The sequence below is a fragment of the Dermacentor andersoni genome, chromosome 5, assembly GCF_023375885.2.
Source record: "Dermacentor andersoni chromosome 5, qqDerAnde1_hic_scaffold, whole genome shotgun sequence".
Classification (NCBI taxonomy): domain Eukaryota; kingdom Metazoa; phylum Arthropoda; class Arachnida; order Ixodida; family Ixodidae; genus Dermacentor; species Dermacentor andersoni.
Genome location: NC_092818.1, coordinates 60,995,181 through 61,016,810, shown reverse-complemented (window position 1 = coordinate 61,016,810; position 21,630 = coordinate 60,995,181). Strand labels below are relative to the sequence as shown.

General features: G+C 50.7%; 1 protein-coding gene and 1 non-coding gene across 3 annotated transcripts in view; both read right to left on the bottom strand.

Annotated features, from left to right (window-relative positions):
• Positions 1-21,630, bottom strand: part of LOC126530699 (coronin-2B-like) — a 257,873-nt gene that overhangs the window by 81,001 nt on the left and 155,242 nt on the right. The gene's annotated exons all lie outside the window — the stretch shown is intronic.
• On the bottom strand, positions 7,472-7,597 carry LOC126532550 (U5 spliceosomal RNA). Its single transcript, XR_007599819.1, has one exon. It is a non-coding gene; the product is annotated as a U5 spliceosomal RNA (small nuclear RNA).

Sequence of the window (21,630 nt, the reverse complement as noted above, 5' to 3'; positions counted from 1 at the left end):
ACACGAAAGTACTTTCGTTATATCAGATGTTCGTCATATCCGAGGTAGGAGCAACATGAAATATTTGCTCTGCGTACGGAAGTGCCCTGCAGCCGAATCGACAAGTGAAAAGCTGCTGGTTAATTGATGCATACATACTTTCACGAAAATTAGGTCATCATTTTGCTCGGCCGGTGTATCGCAGCTCGTTGTTCTTCAGACGAGCTTCGTTTCTTCATTTCTTTTCGATTTCTTTTCTTAATTTTTATGATCATCAACATTGTCATCAACATACGTACAGTGCAAGACAAAGGCCTCCCCTAGCGATTTACAATCACTCCCATCTCGACTCAGTCGACTCCATCCTGTACCGGCATCTTTACTTATCTCATCACAGCATTCCGAGCCTGTGGGTTCCCGACCCTTGTTTATGTATTTATTTAGAAAGACCTCACCGGCCTACGATAAAATAAAATCGGTAAAAAGATATTGAAGCATGCACGGATTCAAGTATTGGCTCAAAACCAAGAAATTTGGATATTAGAGAAACCAGAAAGATGTTTAAAAGAGAGAGAGAGAAAAAAAAAGAAATGAACAGATTGTATAAAACAGCTAGAACAGCAATAACAGCAACAACCATAAAAGCAGCAAGTTACTTTGCGTTGGGACGTTATACATTGCGTAATGTTAAAAAAGAAACACATCGCACAAGGCGTGACAATACATTGGAAACGCAAACGTTGCCAATGCATCTCTCCCATTTTATCACTTGGACGCCATTATGTTGCTGTGATCAACAACCGGCAATCTGCTATACGCATTACATGACATGCTCAACTCCGGACATTGTCAAATTCCGCATGTTGTAAACCCTGATTGGCTCACAGGGCTACTACTTAACGACCTCTCATGATTGGCTCGAAACGCCCGATATGAAGGGAGTTGACAGCGATCCACAATCGGTCGCATAGTCTATCTAGCCTAGACTGTCGTTAGTCGTAGTCCGTCTGCCCAGTGCCGAAATTCGCGAGGATGACCCACCGTGGTTGCTTAGTGGCTGTGGCGTTGGGCTGCTAAAGCAGGAGGTCGCGGGATTGAATCCCGGCCATGGCGGTCGCACTTCGATGGGAGCGAAATGCGAAAACATTCGTTTACTTAGATTTAGGTGCACGTTAAAGAACCCCAGGTGGTCCAAATTTCCGGAGTCCCTCGCTATATACGGCGCACCGCATAATCGGATGGTGGTTTTGGCACGTAAAACCCCCATAATTAATTCATTCAGAACTTCGCGTGGCCCCGAAGAAGAGGCACGGGCGCTCGATAGACCGGCATGCGTGCACGGCCTGACCTCGCTGTGAGAGAAACCGAGCCAAGGTTATCCCGAATGAAAAAAGTTCCGCGCAGGGAGGAGGGTGCCGGGATCCGGCACGCGCCGACACCGCCGCCGGCGGTGCTACTGCAGGCGGCAAGCGCTTCGCGGCTGGACGCTATCCCCCCCTCCCCCCCCCCCCGCCCCGTGTCGTCTGCAGCAGCAACATGTGCGCTGCTGCGGCGATCGATGACCGCCGGCGGGACGCGAGATGGCGTCACCGACGGCGCGCCGCCGTCTAGACGGGCCGCTTGGTCGTTCGACACTACCTCCCCCCCCCCCCCCCCCCCCTTTGCGTCCCCTCCCAGTATATGTGTGTCACTGCATCGCAGCGCGTCGGGGGTCGCCTGCCCGGCATTGCGTCAAGCCGTGCGAGGAGGAAGGGGGTCGCCCGTCGCATGTGAGACCGCCATGCGCATGAGCCGCATGCCGGACACCGCGTGCGCCTACGCGAGTTCCAGTTGAGTGCGGTGTTTCCAGGGTCGGAGAGGCGATTAGAGCGCGCAGACGAACTCGGGTGAACCTACATAAGCTAATCTGTTACGGCTGACCGATCCCAGAGGTTAAGAATAACAGCTATACCTGCTCCGTCCGGAAAGGCGGTGTCCGCTTCGGAACGTAACCAACCGCGGCTATACGGTTTGTGTTCCGCTGGAGTTGGCACGGGTATAGTATAACCGCGGATCAGTGCTGTGGCAGATTGGCGCAATGAGGATGAGGAGGGGGTCAAGGGAAGGACCTGTCTCTTCTAAAGCGAAACATCGCTGAGGACGACGAGTGGATGTACCGCCCAGTCAAATCATCTTACGCCGCCCATCCGTGTATAGGCAAGCGTCGAACCCCCTCCCCACTCCGGTCCCCCGTTCGAATATTCGCACGAGAGCGCATCCAGTATGGCGTTCAAGTAGGGCTCAGTCCGTTGGGCGTATATCGAACGCGTTCGCACGGGAGTAGCGAAAAGAAAGACTGCCGACCAGGGATCGAAGTTTAGAACAGTGTGTGTGTGGCCTTATGAGCGCGATGGTATGAGCTAAAAAAAGAGAAGAAAAAATAATAAAAATAAAACCGTCACGTTAAAGAGGAAAGCAGCTAGGACAGGGGGCTCGGGTGTTTCTGCAAATCTTACAGAGCTCGGAACGAATACCGCACCGTTCAATTCGCGTCGGACGCCATTTCACGTATGACATCCCCCCTGACTCAGCGATACTGTAGATCCTGTTTCTGCGCTAGTCGATTCACACTTGTAGGCGCTAGCCAGCGCGCACGTTGAAGTCAACCAACAAAGAGCGCTCTCGTGTGATCCGTCTCTGTTTCGGCATGTTAAAAACAGCAAGATACGTGTGCACTGTGCCCTTCTGCCGAAGTTGCAATGCAATATGGCGCATACAGTATAATTTCCAGCACTGCATATAATACCGTGCACAACGCGACCTCGGTCGCGCCACGTCAGGTCGCATTTCCCACGCCGACCGCTGCGGCTGCGTCACATTAGTTCGGCACACTATCGAGGCGACCTTCGTATGGCAGCTGCTATATAAACGCACAGAACAACGCGACAGAAATAATAATAATAAAAAAAATCTAAAGATAAACGGGAGACGTATATACGACGTTACTGAATTACAACACTCCGTATACATTGCTGCCCTCCCCATCACGCCCCGTCTCGTTCGCGGGCAGAAGCCAAGAAACGCAATAAGCGCTAGTTCAGAGGAGATAACGTACAGAGATAACCATTCGGAACGCACTCGTGTGTATACGCATTGCAGAGCGGAACGATATACGACGTATACGTTATACGCGAAGCGTCGCGACGCATGCGGCCATAAAATTTCGAAACGCTCTCCGCGCCTGGGTCAAGCTGTTTCCACGCAGCGTTGCGTTGTCGACGTTGCGTTGCTGTTCCCGAGTTTCACTGAACTCAGCAGCGGCCGACTGTGCTGCGGCGCCGCGAGAGAAGCAAGAACTCAAGGTCAGCGCGGATTTCGATCGCCTGTAACGCGTTATGACGCGCGGTCGCGGCGAAAGCGAGACGTGACGCAACGCGGGTGGATTACGCGCGCCGAATGGCTGCGGCCAGGCACTAAATATAGGCGGCCTTGCACTTTTATTTACTTTTAAAGCGAAGCTGTCTGATTCGTCCGTGAGCGCCGAAAACGCACTGCAGGAAAGCCACCTGGACCATCTGGGTAGAACATTACAGTTCACGTTCGCAGTAGCGCGCCAGCGTCGACTGGCCGGCCGGTCAGTGCCTGATAACGGCGCGAAGCGACGGGCTCAGCGAGAGTAGCGCATGCGCACGTAGTCCATTTGGAAGCGCAAGTTGCGTCTGCTAGGCATGACACCGCCCGTGTCGCGATTAACTGAGCTTCCCTGCTTATCGGAGACAGCAAGTGCGCGTGAACAGGGGCTCGTCTTAGGATCTGGGGAAAAAAAAAATCAAAGCCCATTTCTTAAAGATGGTTGAAGGCCACGCTACCCAGACGAGCTGTATATATCTGCATTGCATTACGCGCGTCACGCAATGCATTCCCGGCCGTCACCATGGGTAGGCCGCGAGTGTAGAGCACGGCAGAAGAGGCTGCCGTACGCGAACGCAAATTTAGAGTCGTCCGTGAAAGTGTGAGTGTGTGTGCATAATCAAAGGCTACATGATCGAAAGTAAAGGCAATACAACATTAACGAAATGTACCTTCATTCAAGTTCAACGTTCAAGAAATGCAATCCTAAACACGCAGTCAAATCACATATGCATAGCATTGGGTCGCTCAGCATTTCTTGGGTTCGTTGCATGGTCGTTGGCTTTGGACTTTGATTCTGTTTGCATTGGAGGAAAGCTTCGCGTTCAAGCATCTTTCTTTAAGAAAGGGGCGTTGCTTTTTTATTTCGTTGCTAATATATCTTCCAAGAGACTCTAAAAACAGTGCAACATTGAACTGGACCGGAGAATGAATGAATACATGTCCGAAATACCAAAATCGCCACTCTTATATCACGAGCAGGGGGTTGTGGCAAGCCAGAAGGACTCCGCTGAGGACTAATGAATTGTGTATCAAGAAGCGATGATTACACTGCATTTTAAAGGGTCAAAATAGCCAACATAGCGGCGAGTTAACGCAATTTTCTTGTGTGTGTTTGTGTGCAAGAAATACGGCCAAGCAACGCAAAATACACTTTGAAGTTTCTGACATCACAAAGACGCAACGGCGCTGATGTTCTGGCGCGAGACCTCAATTTGGCCTTTATTTTCTCAGTTAGTGATTGACCTTAATTCTGCCGCCAAGTAAGTTCAAATGGAGTGGTAAAAGAATACTTTACCCATATGCAATGTTTTATAGTTTGCCCTTTTTTGATGCCGCTTCATTCACTGCGCGAGGTCTAGAAAAATGAACTTGGATATTACACCTGAACTTGGATATTATTATACCTGTCCTAACAACGATAACTGCGCTGGTTTGTTCATTGTCAACAACCAAAATGAAACGTGTTGCTCCAACCCACCGGGTTTGATCCTAAAGCGAAGACGTTCCACTTCGTGCTCTCTTTAATCCAGCACGAATGGCTCAACCGATGTTAATGCGCTCTTTTTCACATTTGTCGCTTAGGGTTTTTCCGACTATGGCGGATTGCAGTGTGTCGATGGTTTTACTCCATATATAAATCATATAGTCGACAGGGACGGGTGTCAATTGAAGCCAAAGATGAGTACCGGGACTGGCCTTCACCCTGCAGCGGACATGAAATGCGATGATGATGATGATTGTGGTGGTGGTGGTGGTATAGTTCATCTTATATTTTTTGAGTAATGCGTGTGGCGTAGGTTCTGGACCAAACTATTTAACGTTACCTAAACATGCATACGCGTCCTTCTGGATGCCGGCCAAGTCACCCTCTTCGAGCTTCACGTGCAAATATGTCTGCGTTTGCGTTCCACTTCGAGCGTCCTCGTACTGTGGGTACACGCCTCTTAGCGTACGCACGAAAGCCAAACTTTACAGTATTGTCTCTTTTCTTTTACTTTCTTTTTTAATTTTGGGACTGCGCAAAGGAGAATCTCGCGTACTTATAGTTAGCCAGCGAAGTTAAACAAACCGGGGAAACGAGGAGAGTTTAAGTTTGGGTATAAGATCCTCGAAACGGGCTGCGAGCCCCTTCGCACTGGCGCGCGCCGACGCGTCGAGGGCTCACGCGCGTCTCGCGTTTGCCGAGAGGCCGACTCTCGAGAGGATGCCCGAGGCGACGCCGAGCTCGTCCCCTTTCTCGATCGGCTCGCAACCCAGAAAGACTGCTGGGGTGCTCGTTAACTCGCGTTTGCTTTCTCGCGCAGGCAGAGAAATCCATCTTCCACTGTTTTCCCACGCCGACTCCTCGAGAGGGAACCAAGAGGGAGAGAAAGAAAAGAGGGAGAGGAGGTCCTTTCGTTCGCGCGTACGCTGTAAAGGGAACGGCTGCGCATAAAACGCCACCCGCGGACGTCGCCGTCGTGACACCCGCGAGCGCTACGGGACCGAAGGAGCCGCGGACGGTGCCGCGAAGCTGCAGCGTTCCCAGAAGAAAACCGCGAGCGCCGCCCCCGAGGAGGCGAGTCGATGGAGAAGCAATAGTGCAGGGGGGACCGCCGGCCCGGGGAACGAGGAAGATCGGCGGCGTCTCGCGACCGGGGCCGGCACGACGGTTACAGTGCGCGCGCTGCCGGCACGCTTGTTTGTCTACAGTACGCACACACTCCCGAGCGAGGGGCGGGCGACGGCAGCGCGACGCGGGTAAAAAAAAAAAAGTCGCGCGGAACCCGCACATTAAAAGCTCATCTGCCGTCGGCCCGTGCGTTGAGCGGGAAGGGGGGTGGAGGGGGGGTGGCCTCGCGAGCTCGCCCTGTAACCCACAACCTCGGGGCACGTGGCGCCGACTGACGCGCGCAACGTGCATGTGGGCTGCATTGGTTCGGGGAAGGGGGGAGGGGGGGAGGCGACCCTCAGTGGGGCAGCAGTCCAACGGCCCGGGCAAATAGAGTCGTCGTGCCGGGAGGCCAGGGTTCAATGACGCCTCGCTATTAGTATACGGTTGTGCAGGAGCAGTATGCACATACATGCTTCTCTGGTTGACTTTTACTGTCTCCCCTGTGGTCCTGCGAGCTCACTGCGTCCTTCAGGAGGGGGGCGTCGCTGGCGCCTCTGCCGAAATGGGACACCTCGGCGTACAGTTATACAGCTAGAGGTATGGGGCAGCAGTTTCTGCAGGCTTCTATGTCTAGCGCGGTCGGGTATGTGACGCCCGAGCTTTTACAACGCCAACGGGGTCTCGTGTCGCGCGAGTTCCTAAACCGGAGGATAGACCTCGTTGAAGCGATTCGCGGAGATTCGGTCGTATCCCGAGGACAACGAGCTTGATAGAAGAGGTCTTGACACACGCAGGGCAGTGCTACTCGGCACAGGGTCAATTCGGTCTATATACCGACGGAACAACGACCGCATGCAGCGTCAGCAAGAAGCCTTCATGTTTAAGGGAATGAGTCACGCCGTACGTGAATGTCCTCGTTTTGCTCATCGTCCTGAACTTCCATCTCTCTCTTCCCCGTGTTTTCACCGCATATGAAGAGAGAAAGATACAAATATGGCGCCATAGGCCTTCCACAGGAGATAGAATTAAGGCAACTCGCCGTTACTCTCGCTAATCCATTATGCGGAACTCTGTGGCGTATTTTTGAGCCCCGCAAGTCACAAAAATAACCTAAATAAAATTGAGGGAATCCCGCAGCACCAAGGTATAGCAGGTTTAAGCCAACCAAAATTAAACGAAGAGGGGTAGAGACCCAAAATGTAATTTGAGATAAAGCCAATTGTTGAAAGAAAAAAAATAAACCGAGGTAAGCCGACAGAATATGTATATAATTAAATGTAGGGAGCAGGAATGAACGTCGGAGTAAATGTCTGCATTGGCGTGTGGCGTCTCGGGATTCGTCCAATTTTTTATTAAGTCACCGAGCAGAAGGAAAAAACAACAAAAGAAAAGGGAAAAGAAAGAAGAAAGAATCAGGACGGCAGAAGAGGGCAGGGCCAGAGGAGGCCTACAGGTCCAGCAGGATGCCGGACATCTGGAGCAGAGCTTCGGGTAGACCGGACTGCAGGAGCCTGGAGACGTACTGGCCCTCTCAAAAATTGGCCTATAGGCTCATTGGAGTGTCCCTCCCCACGGTAATCTTTAGTAAAAGGCGAAAGATTAATACGTGGATTTGAGGAGAGACCTATGGCGTACCACGCTGGCAGCAGCAACGAAGAAGACAGCGCGAGAAAAAAAAAAAAGATGTGGCAGTGTTTTAAGCGGCATAACTGATTCACGGGGCCGCCATCTTGGGAGAGCCGCCAGCATGGTGGAAAAATGCGCCTTTGAATTGATCCGATTCATCTAGGTTATCTTCAGCAGAAATGCGGAAGCTTTTAGTGCAGTTTCAGATTGCGTCCGTGAGGTCACGTAGAAGATGGCTATTGGAGCACTATTCGCTCAACCGGAGCTCACACCGGTCACCTTTCTTCCAGAGCAGGCTGGTGACAATAAAATTCAAACAGCGCTATACGACAGGACCAGAAAGAGGAGGAGACAAACACGGCGCTATAAGAGACAAACACGGGTGAGAGTATAAGTCGGGACAGAAAGAGTAGGCCACCGTTCTCCCTCTCTCTCTCTCTCTCTTAAGGGGGAAATAACAGTAGCCCCATTAGACTGCTACTGCGACATCCATTACGTGGCGTCACAATTACAAATGTTAGGAACAACGGAATATACAGAAATTCAAGGTGCGACCCCACCTGAAGCAGATTACGCCGGTTGTCTCTTTAAAAGGAGCACTGAGACAAACGAGTTGTACCTCGTTTGTTTCTGCTTTTTTTTTTTTTGGACAGCTTCCGGCCTCGTAAGTACAGTGTGGCGCCAGAATTTTCCGAACGTGCAAAGCATTGTTAAACATATCCTCCTTTAATGCTCAGTCTAAAACGCGCGCACCAAATGAAGCGCGGCTTCTTTGGCATGGGATTTAGTCACAAAGACTCCTCTACTCGTCGAGAAGACCGGCTATTGTGGTCACGTGTTGTCACAAACCACTGACGCACTGACGGTGTCGAGAAACCTGCATGGTGCATGCAGTAACCGCAAGCCAAATAGTGTCCATGTCGCCGAAAGTTGTACACGCGCTGAACAGGCCGTTCTTTGCTCTCTCACTATTGTTAAGAATGGCCGTACGGGGTGGCAACGTGCCAGCTTTCAGCCCGCTGCACGTGTTCCAAGCCCACCAGACGGGGCGCCCTTCGGAGAACTGCGGACGGCCGGCAGCCACGTGGCGCGTGATCAACTCCGGAAATTGGTACTTGGCCGAGCCACCCGGAACAAAGCAGTTCTACGAAGCCCTCTGACGTCGGCACTGAAAGCTGGGCGGTACCGAGAACTGCGGATGACCGGCAGCCACGTGGCGCGCGGTCAGCTCAGGAATGTGGTACTCCGCCGCGCCACCCGAGACGGAGCACAGTTCTACGAAGCCCTCTGTCGTCGGCTCCAGATCTTGGAATGTGTGAGCCTTAGTGTATGGGCTCGAACTTGTGTGCATTAGTGTGTGTGAGCCATAGTGCGGAGCGGCGGCAAGTTTACAATGCTTGGACGAACCTTCCCGACCATTCCTGCTCCGTCCCCGCCGAACGATGACGTCGAACTATGACGTCAAGCGGAGAGCTTATAAGCAGCGTTTGCCGGCTGCTAGGGTGTGCTCGTGTCGTGCTCGTTGTCGGGAGCTGACTGCTCTGTCATACTAGAAATGTACTAGTGAGCTGTGTGCTCGTAAGCTGTTCGCTGTATGTTAGTCTTGCGGGCTGCATATGGGAGTCGCGCTAGACTGCCAATGTATCTTGCTTAAAACTGTTAATATGTAAATAAATCCTGTTCACCGAGTTCCTGTCTACGACCTTCATCTCCTTCATATGGTGGCAGCGGCGAGATAGTCCGACGACTCCTACATCTGGTCGACAGCGGTAGGACCGTCCGACGAATCTTACACTATGTGCTTCCTCGCATTTGACACGGGATAACAATGTGCATTCGACCAAGTTCTACCGCACTCCGCGACAAGGCTTCTCGCGATGCAGAGATCTCGCGACATTGAAAGCCAGAGAATGTATGCCCAAGTGAAACGTCCAATTGCTCCCAGAGCAATTGAACGGGTCACGTGATATAAATCCTGTCGAATGACTCGCGCTCCGAGGTCGAAGGCGAGAGCACCTACATTAGTGCTCCGAGCTATAGAGCGCGGCGCTCCGATTGAACCTGACTAATGTGTTCCGAGCGTCCGACAGCGACCAGCCGTATAAGCTTGGTGTGTTAGCCTACGCTGAAGCTTCAAGATCAGGTTATCTGTCTCGTGTCGCAAAGGAGCTCTCGAAGGCCAGGGGTAGCGCTGGTCCAGCGGCCTGGAGTTCGACAAGGTCAATTGCTGGAGAGGACCCAGGCAGAGACTAAGCGACGCAAAACAAAACGACAGAACGTTTAATTACATTGCTAAGTGATGAGCGGTCAGCTCGACAAGTCGCTCGATCGTAACGAACAGCGAAGGCGTGCTGTCCTTTTATAGCTTCACCGAGCAAGAATTGCAGGGAACGCCTACCTTTCAGAAGCGCTGGGATTCGAAGTGGATGGAAGCATTAACTGGTCAGCGGTCGAGATAAGCAAGAGACATTCAGAGTATGGTGGAAAGAAAAGCAGGGATAGTGTAGGGGTCGTCGCATCGGGGGGGGGGGGGGGGGGGGGGGGGGGCATAAATAACTTTACTATATAGAGATAGAGACTTTAACGAATAGAGAAAAGATAAAGTAGAGATAGGCGAAATGCTAGGCTGCAATAGATCTAGTAGAAAAACTGGTTAGCTCACGCGGGCGACGTGACTATTTCTTGCCGCCCCGTTTCGAAGGGGCTGCCACTAAAACTCATCGTCATAATCATCATTCATGGGAACATTCTCGCCCACTAGAGGAAAGGAATCGTCGACCGAAACGTGGCGAGATTATCGCACAGAGATCCATCGTACTAAAGCACACAAAGCGTGAATCGGAGAGAAGAGGGGGATGGCTGCGCACCGGGGCACAAACGGATACACAGACGCGCGAGGGAACGCCGGTTCAATCATCACGCTAGCATGCCAGTGCTTCTAACCGTCCGAAACGTCTTTGTAGTGCGAGCGATAGCACGAACAACTTGGCGTCGTTCCTGGCCGTGTGACACGAACGTTCGTCACATGGGTGAGCCGTGAAACTATAACTACTCTGTGCCCGACCACGGCACATCCGACTACCAGGGATTTCGCGTAGCGCATGCCAGCGTGTGCACGCGATGGAATGACGAAGGAGACGGTTCCTTCCGCGCTAAAATCGGTGCGCCCTGTCCCCGAAGGCCTTCCTCCGTGGTTCCGTAAGGCACGCCGCCCTCCGCTTATCGGTCACTGCCGCGTATACGTGAGCGATACGAGCTCGATAAGTCGGCCGGTCCAGGAAGCGACCGCGGATTACCGCGTAGCAGGCGGCTCGTGCAACCGAACGTTGCTCCTGCCCGGTTTTGGGCGCGAAACGGTTCGTTGCTGCCACATTTTGGGCAAAGTGCTCGCGAGGTTTGTAATTTACCGAGCGGGCGGCAGCGGACAAGAAGGAGCACTGGCGACACGCTCGACTTGTCGCAAATCAGGGGAGGCCGATTTCTGCTCTCTCCTTTCTGCTGTTCGTCACGCAAGCTTGGACGCTATAGCGGGCGGTTACATTCGACGAGCGCGCGTACGACGCGGCTTCGCCGCGATTGCGCGCGAGCCGTTTATATGCGCGGGAAATGTGCGCTTTGGAAACAACCGATAGTTCAAAGTTTTGGCGAGCGAGGGGAGGCCACCACATCCCGTGACATAGTAGGTGATCGTCGCCTAAAGTCGCTCGAGAAGGTCCTCGCACATTTAAGTCGTGACGTCAGGTGCGAAGACAGGAAGCCGTGTGAAAACAGTGCGACAGACTTAAAAAAAAAGAACAAAGAAAGAAGATGACGATGACTCGCACTAAAAGTGCCACCCGCGTATTTAACTTTCGCCTTCCGGCGTGACACCACAACTCGAAGCGCGCAGGACTTTCTGCTACGCAACGACTACGCGGCGCGTATCTGCGGCGTATCCTCGGCGCGGCTTCGTTCTGCTTCAGCGAGCCCTTATTTCCCTGCGCAATGACCACGGCGACTTTTGCGCTCCTCTGTCTCTCCATGCCTCCTCTGCCTACTCCTTGTTTAGTCCAGAAGAGATTTCGGCCGGAATCACAGGGCCGTCACGGTTAGGCCTAAAATAGCGGTGCGCTGGCGCAGATTACACGCAGGACGCGCCGAGAATACGCCTGGAGACGCGTGACATGTGGTTGCCGCTGCGTACAGACGACGCTGCGTCGCTGCAGTCTTCAGACTCCGGCATGCGGCTGAACAGACCATGTGCAAAACCTGCAAGTGCGCTTAGTTTTTCACGCACCCCGATTGATCTGGCTAAGATGGCGGACTTCGAGCTCTCATCGCGATTAAGGTGTGGACCTGCGGGCTGGTGACGTCATCCCTGTTAGCCTCCGGTTCCCGCGCCGTCCAAGTTTTAAATATACGTGTAGGTTCCAGCTTCAACAGTGCTACTGTAGTGGGAGCGCGGCCATTTCGGCTAGGTCAAGTTACATGTCTGCTTACGCAATTTCGCGCATCGTCCTACCGGCGTTTAAATTGTAGCCCGGGACATACCCTCTGTGCATGGAATGGTGAATCGTTTTAAGAGTATCAAGAATAAGGGGAATCGAGTTGGGACTCGGATGTATACTTTCATAACAACAATATGAAGCAAGCTTACGGTAAATTAAGTATGTGCGACCGCACAAACCGAAGCCAACCCATTTAAGTTTATGGAGAAATCATTCCGCCCCACTTTTGGTTATCGCCATTGCTGAAACATTCACACATTTTTTAATTGCGCCTCAGTTATGGGTCATTTCTGGGTGCAACTATACCCGGAATATGGTCCGAGTTTTATTATTAATATATATTTAATTTCCGCCACCTGAAGCGACCAAAACAACAACTGCCGGACCATTATTTTTAATAAAGTTTCTTCTTCCGGTATTTACACTTAGGTACCCTGGTAGATAAGGCGACAAGAATACTATATATTGGATTACTTTTTCTTCTTTATGGTTACCAATACAATTATAGACACTAAGATAGATAGATAGATAGATAGATAGATAGATAGATAGATAGATAGATAGATAGATAGATAGATAGATAGATAGACAGATAGACAGACAGATAGATAGATAGATAGATAGATAGATAGATAGATAGATAGATAGATAGATAGATAGATAGATAGATAGATAGATAGATAGATAGATAGATAGATAGATAGTGGGAGAGAGAAAGATGCTTTACTGGGAGTGAAGGCGAGATGTCAACCTCAGAAATACTTTCTTGCAACGTCAGTGAAAGGAATGCTTGCGTGAATCACTGCGTCAGCTCGAGGCTTTTCTTTTGGCCCCTACCCCCTTTTCTACCTCCATTTCTTTCTTTTTTTATTTTGTTCTCACTCATCTCTACCATGCAGGTTCGTATTTCGTCGAGCGGACAGCGTACGTGCCGTATTGAACGTGCAGTGTTTGAGAAATCGCATATCGAGTTCCCACCCACTGCTCGGAGGCCTCGGCCACCAGTGCGCAGAGAGAAGGTAACTGGCAGCTGCCAGAAGTGAGAGGGAAACGAGGGGGGGGGGGGGATTCCCCGCCGCGAACAACGTAACTGTCTCGCTCAAGGCGGGCAACTACTAATTCGTGGCACAAGGCATAGCCGTCAGCACGAGGCGTTCCTCCCCGACGTCCCACCTCCAAGAGAGTGTGTTCCATTACTTGGCAGCAAGCCAATCCGTAAACGCCGGTCTACTTTGACGGGTAAGAACGTAAGAGTTTCCGGCACAAGAATTTACCACGGGAGAACCCTGGCGCTGCAATCGCTCGGCTGCCACGGGGACGGTGGCGAACGCTAGTGCCACGCGGGAATGTGCCACGGTGCCAGAAGCGCTGTCGCCCGTAAACGTGCCGACGCGTATACGGTGCTGTTGTCACGCGAAATCTCGCCAGTGTGATCGTTCGAGAATTCGCCAGAACCGGTGCGTTCGGCGCATGGCTGAGAGCGGCCGGACAACTTGAAATATCGCAGACGAGGGAACGCGAGGGGAAGACGCGAGACGAAACGTGCGATGCTCGCGAGCATCGTATACACAACAGTATAGGATGAATAATTAAGGTAGTGGCTAAATTATTATTATTCGCTGAAAAAAAAAACGGCGCTGCGGCGACAGAACACGAAGTAGAAGAGGACACCCGCCATTTGTGACCCATATGTGTCAATATACCTACTTGTGCCATGCACTCCCATATGTACACTTTGCATTTTTATTCGTGTTTCGTTGTCGCGACGCCCTATTTTTTGCCGAAAACGTCTCATATAGGCTTGTTATGTCTGCATGTTACAGAGACGACGCAGGTGCTGCTCTGCTCTCCAGCTGTCTGAACTGTTTCAGGATGTCGACTTCCCGTTGACTGTAGGCCAACTTTGCACGCCCTACATAGACTTAATTAGTCGCTTTTGCACCCCTAAACCCAACTGAACTAACTAACTAACTAACTAACTAACTAACTAACTAACTAACTAACTAACTAACTAACTAACTAACTAACTAACTAACTAACTAACTAACTAACTAACTAACCAACCAACTAACTAACTAACCAGCTAACTAACTAACTAACAAGGAGAAGCTGTGCGCAAGTAGTTTGAAGTTCGCGCTTGAACAGAGACTCGCTTTCGAGACGTTCTTCGAGCATCGTTACATTCCACATGAGGAGCTCAAGCGATTGCTGTGGCGAAAATCAGTTGCAAAGATAGGAAGACGCAAACTAGAAAGAGAGAGAGAGTAAAAAGAATGCACGCGCCCTGTGCAGTAGAACCATGTCACAGTATACGCAACCGAAAGAAATGTTCATTACATTGAGAGTTTTAATGGTAAAACCTTGCTGCACCCAACAATATTCATTTTTTTATATATTCAACGAAACTTTCAACTTTTATATATTCAACGAAACTTACATATTCAACGAAAGGAAACACATATGAACAAGCGGCATAAATGGCCGAGACGCAATGTAATCAACCTCCGGAGCGGAGTCAACGTTGTCAGACAGGAATATATAGCCAAGGCACTCGCGAATCGAATATATGCATATATAATTATTGCTGCCGAACTGAATACACACGTTTCAACAAAACGTCACTGGGTGTCGTGGCGCATCACCTTTCAGCTCAATCACGAATTTAATCGGGGCGTACATTCACATTATTATAAGCGGAATTTCCTAATATGCGGAGTTTGTATAGAGTGGTTCTTCCGCACACGGTAGGTTTTTTAAGCATAAGCAGTCCGCAGCTTGCAACCCAAAGAAAAAATAAAGGAAGAAAAAGATGAAAACTTGTCAAAACTGTAAACGAAAACTTTGATAGCAAAAAGTAAAACCTTCAGGACAGGGTGCCGGCGTCGGAATAGTTCGCCCACAACTTTACGCTTCCCGCTGCGTGCGTTGTTCCCTGAATGGTCATTCCACAATCTCACTTGTTTCAGGCGTGAGTCGTACGTTCCACCCGTTCGACATTCCCCGTGCAGTGAGCCATCGGTGGTGTCTTACCTGGAAAGACAAGAAGAGAAAAAAAAAATAATGAACACAAGAAGCGGAAGACAAACAAGAAAGTTACGGACAGCACACAAAATGTGGCATTAAGCGAAATTCCCGCGAAGTCTCACCTAGACACTGCAGAGCTCGCAGCTTACGGCCTTACATTACGCCGCAAGACGAAGGTGAAACTAACAGAGAGACAGCAGGAGTAGAAAAAAAAAGGAAAGGCAAGCAAGCAAAAGCATCAAAATCCTTTCACCCTTCGCAACGGTCTCATCTCTTCCGCCGCTTTGTTTCCCACTTCCCGCAGGCTGCGCCACCACAACAACCGCGCGTCTAATGTTGCGTGCAGCAAAGCGGAAAGCGAGCGTGCGGGGGGGGGGGGGGGGGGGGGGGGGGGGCGCTCTCGCGGCGCCTTCAATCCGACCCGCATGCGCGACGACAAAAGTTGGAGCGGCGTTTAATATTTTTTTTCCCTTCTCGGTGCGGGTTAACGTTAGCAGGGCGCGCAGCAATTCTCCAAGAAGGCGCGTTCTCCAAGTTTACTTTTGAGAGTTGGAGACTTCAGAAAGATAGAAAAGAAGAAAAAAAGGGGGGTGGGAGGGCGGAAAAGAGGAAATGCGACAGATCGCGCGCGCTCGCGCCTCGGCGTGTAGGCAATATGGCCAGTCGACCGAGCTCTTTATATATAAATCTCTCTTTCCTGGTTGGACGCATCCATGTTCGACGGCGTAGCACGGAACTAAGCGAGCCGGAAGATGGTGCGCGAGGCCATAACGACGCCGGGGACGCTTCTCGCACCAGCACTAATCGTAAACCCGAAGCCGCAACAGCGACGCGAAATGGCGTGCGCCGGCCCTGCGTGCCCGGATTATAGAATACATACCGAGTGGATTGGCGGCGCTTTCCTCCTCTCCTTCCCGAGACGCACGTAGGAAACGTGACGACGACCGCGCGACGCCATTAGGAAAGGAGGAAATGTGTATACTATACGCAGCGGTTTGGAACACGCCATTTGGCACACTCGGCGTGCGTCGTGTTAGAGGGGGGAGGGGGGGGGGGAGGAGTGAGTTCCTGGCAGCAGCCACGTTTAGCTGAGCGACAAATGGACAGGGACCACCCGTACATCCTTCAAATCTGCGCCGGTGCTCGAACCGAAAAAGCGCCGAAAGCGACGCGGAAGCCGTAATCGGCACCGCGTTCTCCCGGTTTATTTACTTACGTAACGCGATTCGTTCGCGTTCGTCGTGCACGCGCCTTCTGTAACATCAAAGCGGCCGCGAAGGCGAGATTATTTTCACTGATATAGCGACCAAACGTGCCAACAAGCTGCGGCTAAACTTTGCGGCGGTGTCAGCGATGTCTCCTCGTCCAGCGTTCATCGTTTCCTGTATAGGCAAGGCATGGCCAGCTGTCGGAAGCAAAAAAAAAAAAAAAAAGTAAGGAAGACATTCTTGGGTTTTACGTGGCAGAACCACGATGCCATTATGGGGCACGCCGTAGCGGAAGATTCCGGATTAAGTCTGACCACCTGGGGTTCCTTATTGTGCTTTGAATGCACCAGGGGCGCTATAACGTAAAGCTATTCCAAACTTTTGCCATTCCAATTCTGCAATCAGCCCTACACGATTGGTCAAACGCTTTTTTGGACCACTCCCACTTCGCCTGTCCGTCACGCGACGTCACGAAAACCGCAATAGCTCCCCATCTGATATGACATGTACACACTGATTATGCATGATTTGACTGAACAAAAGAAAAAAAATTTATTTCCGATTCGACGCCTTTTCGCCCTTAGCCCTCGGCTATTGGTCAAGAGCTTTCGGGCTGCACCCACCTCACCTGCCTGTCACGCGACGTCACAAAACCGCGAAAGCTCACCGCATCAAAGTGACGTGCACATGTGCGCGGTAAAGATGCATTAATACGCCGAACAAAACTCAATTTTCTTCTGAATAGCTAGCCGTAGGCTGCTCTGTTCCGAAAGGAATAAAAGATGGCTGCCGCCGGTCACTCAGGCACTGTCTACTCGCACATGCCGGAGAGCATGAGTTTATTTGCGTATAAAGCTTTTTGCGTGGCCGTGTAACGTTTACGAGCACTTTCGGCACGTTTGCGACCTCGTGCTACCAACTCCTCTTTGCTGAGGATCGGTTTTCGCGTCGCTCTTAAGCTTCCGTTGCATGCCGCCGCAATTTTCGATCAGCCACTGCAAGCTAAGTAAGGGAAAGCGGACCAATCGCAGGCGTCGGCACCACCCTCTTCATCCAGTTATCGATTTTCAGTGCACTGGCTCGGCCCCATCGAATCCCTCTCCACTTGAGTGTGCTCCTCGCCTCCTGTCAGCCAATTAGGTAAGACAAGCCGCTCAGTGTAGGCAATGTTATTCGTTTTTCACGCAAACAAAAGTGATCTCCTATGATCCAGGAGAGCGTTTGATTAGCCTATTCTGACAACCCTGCGGGTCACCGCCCGATGCTTGCGTCGGCGGTTACGCAAATTTGACGTCAGGAGATTGGAACCAAGACATGTTGGAATAGTTTTAAGTTATAGGGCCCCTGTACACGAACGTTTCCTTCTTTTTTTTTTTCGCCCCCATCGATATGCGGCCGCCGCGGCCGCAATTTGATCCCGCGCCCTCGGACTTAGCAGCGCAACGCCAGAGCCGTTAAGCCACCCCGGCGGGTCGCTGTCGGAAGAAGCACATGTGTGATCCCACAAGACATCCACATTTACATTGCGAGGATTTTCATAATGAACAGAGCGTGCTAATGAGTGCAAGAGTTACTGTTGACATTGGTTTTTATTTGTGCTTCCCCCGAGAGCTTTCGAATCGTTTGTGCAGCCGAGATACAGCGTCCTTTTTAGCCAAGCTGTAGGCAATCGTAAAGCAACGCCGAGTTGGCTACAGCGGACTACAGTGACACCGAATGTGTAAGGATTCGATATATAACCGGGTCACTTAGCCAGGATACACGCTTAGCTTAGCACTAGAGTCCGAGCGTGCGAAGCCCACTTGCGAGATTACTGTGGTCAGTAGAACCGGCGGTCACTCTCTACCTCCTCTTTCTCGTCAGCACTATTTCCACGTTCAGGTGCGCGCGCACGCACGCATACACACACACACGGACGCGCGCGCGCGCGCGCACACACACACACACACACACACACACACACACACACACACACACACACACACACACACACACACACACACACACACACACACACACACACACACACACACACACACACACACACACACACACACACACACACACACACACACACACACACACACACAAACTGCTCTCTCTCTCACTACTGGTGCACACAAGCGCGCCGGCCAGCCATAGGAACGTGGGAGCGTCGCCATTAGTTAAACAAGAGGCAACGACATCGGGCCACACTCGGGCGCCCTGGATGCGCGATAAAAAAAAAAAAAAATAGAGAAACTAGGCTTTCGCTCGGCGCGTGGCTGCAGGCCCGACTTCGCAGCGATCGCCGTATGCAAGCAGCCCCCGCAGCCCTTGAAGCCCTCCGCGCCTGCAGGGGGGGGGGGGGGGGGGGGGGGGACCAGCAGGTGTGTTATATAGCGTCACTTAACAGGGACACGCCAGACGAATGGGGCGCGACACCCGCCGCTCGGGGCCTGTCATTGATCCCCTTCCCGCAAGGCACGCACCAGCGGGCGCGCTCGTGGAGGAACTTCGTCGTCGGCAAACCAAGGAGGGGGGTGCCCGGTGCCCCCGATCCCGCGGCTGCCAGCCGACGAAGGACGCCACCGAAACCCGGTTCGTCGTCCACCGGGGGCCGCCTGGGATAGCTACCCACTCCCAGCCTCCCTCTACTCCCCCGCCCCCCGTCTTCTTGCATTTTCCCTCTCCTGCCGATTATTTTGCTTTCTTCGTGTCGAGGGGGTCGAAGTCCTCATTATGGAAGGGACGCTATTTAAGTGAAAGACTAAATCAGTGAACCCAACCTAACCTAAGCTGTTGGAGCATTCTTCCAAAACTTAATTTCCAGGTATGCAGGTGATTACTAGAGTAGAAAATGACAGTAAAATTTAAATTCTTTTTTTTTTTGTTTACCTCTGCAATGTACCACGCATCATTGATTTGATTTGAACGGATTTATTTGACGATATAGAAAATTAGTACATTGGATGAACGCGTACGGAAGAGAGGTCTCTTAGCTCAAGCCTGATTTGGGACCTCTCCTAACCGGTATACAATACTGCAGGAGCGATTGCGGATCATGCAGCACTGCAATTGAATTCAATCAACGGAAAACTGTACAGTAGCAAGTTCATTCCATCTACCTTCTTTTTTAAGGTTACAGTAAAGAAATTCTATATTTCAATAAACAAATAATCAAAGTAAATGTCAAATAACGAAGCAGAGAGTAAGAGTGAGCGAAGAAAAGAAACTACGTGAAATCGGAAGCAGCACAGGAAGAAACGCATAATAACACGAAGAAAAAGTTGTACTCGAGCATGCGGTAGTACTGAAGAGCATAGAAAATCTCTCTCTCTCTCTCTCTCTCTCTCTCTCTCTATATATATATATATATATATATATATATATATATATATATATATATATATATAACCCTGAAGGCCCATACGGCCATTACAGAGGTATGTTATAATGAATCAAGGATAAATACAGAATACAGTACACATCCAAATTGATAATGCGTATTAGAATAGAGCAAGAACACGAGCTAGAAAGAACATTTAAAAGCGCGACATTGAACTCGGTGTTTAACTATAACGAAACCACGAGCAAGAGCGGCTTTAATGGTATTGTAGGGGTGTAATATGCTAACACAGCTCAACTTATTTCTTTCCCCTTGAAGTCTCGGCCCACAGCGAACGAGTGTTATATATATATATATATAATGGCGGTGCAACCAAGTGCTCATAGCGGACAGACATCACGAAAGCGAACGAAGGGACACCCCCACATACGAGCGCTGTGTTAGCCCTATATATGAACAGACCAACCATAGTCAAAGTTCTCCTGCTAATGCAGTAAAACTTATAGGCAAATGGAAGGGTCACCCATGCACTGACAACAAACACGCGCTGAAACACGTGCTCCGCCTCATCAAGCCCTCCACTGTAGTGCATACGGACTGTACAGACCAGAGGCCGCTTGCACGAACATTTAGTAACGATAATAATAACGAATTTAAGAACGCGTTCTTATTCGGACTATAGGCGTTGTCTATGGAACATTTAGGAACGAGTTCTTAAATTCGTTATTATTATCGTTATTAAACGTTCGTGCAAGCCGCCCCTGAACGAAGAATGTCCTTCGAAAATATGGCATACGAAGGCTGGGTTCGTCCAAAAAGGGGACAAAAAGAAGCTCATTCTCGCTCTTTGGGGTATCGCATGCGAGGCATCAGTATAGTGTGACGTGCTTCATCAGCATCATCATCATCATCATCATCATCATCATCATCATCATCATCATCATCATCATCATCATCATCATCAGTTGTTATTCATTTCGACATCCGTACATCCGATTACGTACGGACATAATCAAACAGCCAGTACGTGACTCGACGGAAACTTTCCCGCGCACTTTACATTTCCCAGTTTCAATTCTAGGTAGACACAGCGCGTGGCGTGACAATGATGCCTCGCACATGTAACCTATAAGTATTAGATGCACGCGTATACACTTCACCCTGCAAAGCGTACGAATGTTACGCGTAAGCAATCCTTTAAATACACACGATAATACGGCTCTTAAGTTAACTATAGGTGAACAATGAACGCTGGGGCATGGCGGATAAACACACAACTTCCCATACAAACTCGTACAAAGTATCTGCACAAACTTGGCCACCCTATATACCCACCGTGAGCAAGTCCGTGCGTGTTATACAGCTGGCCCTGATGGTGGCCCCACCTTCCGGTTCCTCAACAGTTATTAACGACAACAATAGTCTTTATTGAAAGTGGGGCGAGTTGGTTCATTCTTGGAACAGCGCGAAAAGACAGGGCGGACGTGCATGAAGACGGAAAGCGCAGTCCTGTCTATTCCTCACTTCGCCTTTCCGCCTTTTCGCGCTGTTCCGAGAACGAACCAACGAGAAAAGCCACCGTCGCCTCGATAGTGAAGGAATTCTCTCTGTTCATTTTGTCAACCTCGCTCCTTTATTAACCATTGCCGGAGGGGGGAGGGCGGTATACACCCTGTGATAGTCCACGGCTTGGATAGCATCCTAGGCTCTGCCAGGATGATGCAGTCGCGAATTGCATGGTCGCCGAATCGACTTTCGTGGAGGTCCAGCCGAGCATGAAAAAAAAAAAAAAAAGCTAGCGTGTATGAGTTTCAACGTTAACGATCGATGGCTGTGTATGCAGTGTCTCTGATGGACAGTGGCCATCAACCTTCGTGTACGACGCTCGGCGCAACTTAAACGCTCCTGCCACCGACTGCAACGATAGAGGGCGCTGAGCAGGTTAATACCCCTGCGATACCGTCCACGCTGAAGATACCGACCGGCACGGGA